Source organism: Lethenteron reissneri, unplaced genomic scaffold (assembly GCF_015708825.2).
Source record: "Lethenteron reissneri isolate LAM-NWPU_2019-01 unplaced genomic scaffold, ASM1570882v1 scaffold_1640, whole genome shotgun sequence".
Taxonomy (NCBI): domain Eukaryota; kingdom Metazoa; phylum Chordata; class Hyperoartia; order Petromyzontiformes; family Petromyzontidae; genus Lethenteron; species Lethenteron reissneri.
Genome location: NW_026891378.1, coordinates 183,804 through 187,202, shown reverse-complemented (window position 1 = coordinate 187,202; position 3,399 = coordinate 183,804). Strand labels below are relative to the sequence as shown.

The following is a 3,399-nucleotide window of genomic DNA, read 5'->3' as shown; positions in this document are numbered from 1 at the left end:
CATGGGTTGACTGCTGTGCCAGGCTAGGTGCAGGAGGAGGTCAGGGGACAGACCCTGCAGGTGCCATGGGTTGACTGCTGTGCCAGGCTAGGTGCAGGAGGTCACGGGACAGATCCAGCAGGGGCCAAGGGTTGACTGCTGTGCCAGGCTAGGTGCACGAGGTCACGGGACAGATCTACCAGGTGCCATGGGTTGACTGCTGTGCCAGGCTAGGTGCACGAGGAGGTCACGTGATATATCCAGCAGGTGTCACGGGTTGACTGCTGTGCCAGGCTAGGTGCATGAGGAGGAGGTCACGGGACAGACCCAGCGGATGCCATGGGTTGACTGCTGTGCCAGGCTAGGTGCAGGAGGTCACGGGACAGATCCAGCAGGTGCCATGGGTTGACTGCTGTGCCAGGCTAGGTGCATGAGGAGGAGGTCACGGGACAGACCCAGCAGGTGCCATGGGTTGACTGCTGTACCAGGCTAGGTGCACGAGGTCACGGGACAGACCCTGCAGGTGCCATGGGTTGACTGCTGTGTCACTCACACACAAAGACAAAAATCCCCCGTATAGCCTGTGCCAGACTGTAGGGGCAAGTGCTGTTAGCGAGCACCTATGAAGGCTACCGGCACTGTGGCACACGAGGGGGTGGGTGGCCAGCACCACGCCCGGCCGCCTTTGTCTCCCCAGTGGCGATGTTTACACACCGCACCAGGTACTCATTTGAGGCTGAGTCGATCTAGGGGAGGCCCGGGACCGGTTCAGATAATTGTCACTGATGTTGGCTGTGAGTGGGACTCGAACTCGTGTCGGCAGGTTCATGGCGCAGCGTAGCGCTAACCACTACACTACCGCTCCCCACACACACACATTAACACACACAACAACAACCGCCATTCGCCACTAAGTGGCGGTGACGTCACCACGAATCTTGTGCCAGGCCAAGTGCACCTTGAGGCCACGTGAAGTGTCGAACGCCCGCTGGCAAGAGGTCACGGGGCAGACCCAGGTGCCACGGGTCGACTGACCGAGATGACCTAGATGACTGGCTGATGCACCACCTGTGCCCCCTACTGTACCAACTTGCTGTGCTTTAGCCACCCGGCGCTCCGCTCGTTGTTGTGAGCGTCGCTCCTCCGCCCTCCGTTGTTGTTGGAGGGCGACTGCCTCCAACTGCCCAGTAGCGTCCTTCACGAGCCTCCTCCACTGAGGCCGATCTTGACACCGCTGTTACCGGTCATCGGCAAGTCCACTCAGCTCCACGTCCTCCTGTACCACATCACTCCATCTCTTCTCCAGCCCGTGCCGCGCCCGTCTAGCCCCCTCGATCGGGCCGAACAAAAGCTGTTTAGGCATGCGGTGGCTGGGCATGCGGGCTACATGACCCAGCCAACGCAGCCTTGCCTGCCGGAGGAGCTCACTGATGGGACTTTGCCCAGATCTTTCAAGGATTTGTGAGCTCCTCACACAATCCAGCCTGGTTAAACCCAAGATGGATCGTAGGCAGGCCAGCCTAAATGTTTCCAACCGGCGAAGATGCTCCACCAGGGGGGTCCACGTTTCGCAAGCGTAGAGAAGGGAGGGAATGACCGTGGCCGAGAAGACCTGAAGCTTCGTGCGGAGCGACAGACCAGGTAGCTTCCACACAGCGTTACGCAACCGATGAAAAGATATTGCCGCTCGACTGATTCGGAGTGAGACCTCTGCTGATAAACTGGAGCCGGTCATAAGCACACTGCCCAGGTATGGGAAACTCTCCACTCTCTCCACAACTGCCCCATCACCAATTGGGAGTTGTGGGGGTGGAGTGTCCGATGGTACAAAATACCCAGGCAGGTGCTTAGTTTTGGTGGGGCTGATGGTAAGGCCCCACCTTTTAGTGGCACGCTCCAGTCTCAGCAGCAGCGTCTCCAACTCCTCTTCTGAATGAGCAGCTATTACCAAATCATCGGCATACATAACGTGGTTGACCAATAGGGAGCCATCCCTTGATCGCACCCGGGCATCGATCAGCCTCCCATTATATCTGTACCAAATGGAAATTCCCCCGGTACAGCTATTGAAGGCTTCACGAACTACGCGGTCAAAATAGATGTTAAATAATGTGGGAGCCAGAGGACATCCCTGTCGCACCCCAAGGTGTACAGGGAAAGGCTCCGACTCCCGGCCACGTAGTTTTACCCGGGCCCGCTCACCATCATGAAGGTCTTTAATGATCGTGAGCAGAGGGTCAGGGACTCCGAAAGCACGAAGAACAACCCAGAGCCCAGTCCTACTGATGGTATCATAGGCCTTGACCAGGTCAATAAAGCAGAGATGTAGGTCTTTTTGGAATTCCCTACACCTCTGCTGTAGCAGACGGACAGAAAATATGGCATCTGTGCAGGACCGCTTTTTCCTGAAACCGCATTGGGGCTCCGCAAGCCTCTCCTCACCGTGCCTAGCAAGGCGATGTTGAATAATCCTTGCCAGGACCTTACCCGGCACACTGAGGAGTGAGATGCCCCTGTAGTTGTTACAGTCGGTACGGTCCCCCTTCTTAAAGAGGGGGACCACCAGGGCATCCTTCCAGTCCTGCGGAACCCGTCCAGTGGTCCAGACTGTTGTTATGATGTCATATAGGGCAGTCTGTGCACAAACGCCACCCTCCCTCAGCATTTCGCTTGGGAGATCATCTCTGCCCGGTGCCTTCCCTGGTCTCAGACTCCGGATCGCCCTCAGTACTTCCTCAACAGCTGGCACCTCAGCCAGCCACTCACAGGGGGTGACCTCTTCCAATATTTGAGGCACCGCAGCCTCAGCAGGGTTATCACCACTTTGTGCCATGATGTTTTCCTGGCTGAGAGAATTTCCCTCCCCCAGGACCTCACAGAAATGCTCAGCAAATCTGCAAACCTGTTCCTGGGGGTCGGAGATTGGATCACCGTTTTTTCCTATAATGATGGTAATAGTAACACACACAAAGACAAAGATCCCCCGTATAGCCTGAACAGACTGTAGGGGCAAGTGCTGTTAGCGAGCACCTATGAAGGCCGGAACGGTACACGAGGGGGTGGGTGGCCAGCACCACGCCCGACCGCCTTTGTCTCCCTAGTGGCGATGTTTACACACCGCACCAGGTACTCATTTAAGGCTGAGTCGACCTAGGGGAGGCCCAGGACCGGTTCAGATAATCGTCACTGGTGTTAGCCGTGAGCGGGAATCGAACCCGGGTCGCCAGGTTCATAGCGCAGCGCGCTAACCGCTACACTACCGCTCCCCACACACACACACAGACACACACACACAGACCAGACACACAGACACACAGAGACAGCCGCGGTGTTTGTTGATGTTGTTAACCAAGAAATGATTGGTCATGTGGTGGTTGGTGGTGGTAGTAGTAGCAGTGGTATTAGTGGTGGTAGTAGTGG

At 56.7% G+C, this 3,399-nt stretch overlaps 1 long non-coding RNA gene across 1 annotated transcript in view; it reads left to right on the top strand.

The window, feature by feature from the left end:
- The first annotated feature begins 372 nt into the window (after positions 1-372).
- Positions 373-3,399, top strand: part of LOC133339051 (uncharacterized) — a 107,001-nt gene continuing 103,974 nt past the window's right edge. The window contains exon 1 of the long non-coding RNA XR_009754676.1: positions 373-441. This is a non-coding gene — a long non-coding RNA (uncharacterized LOC133339051). The remainder of the gene's footprint in view (positions 442-3,399) is intronic.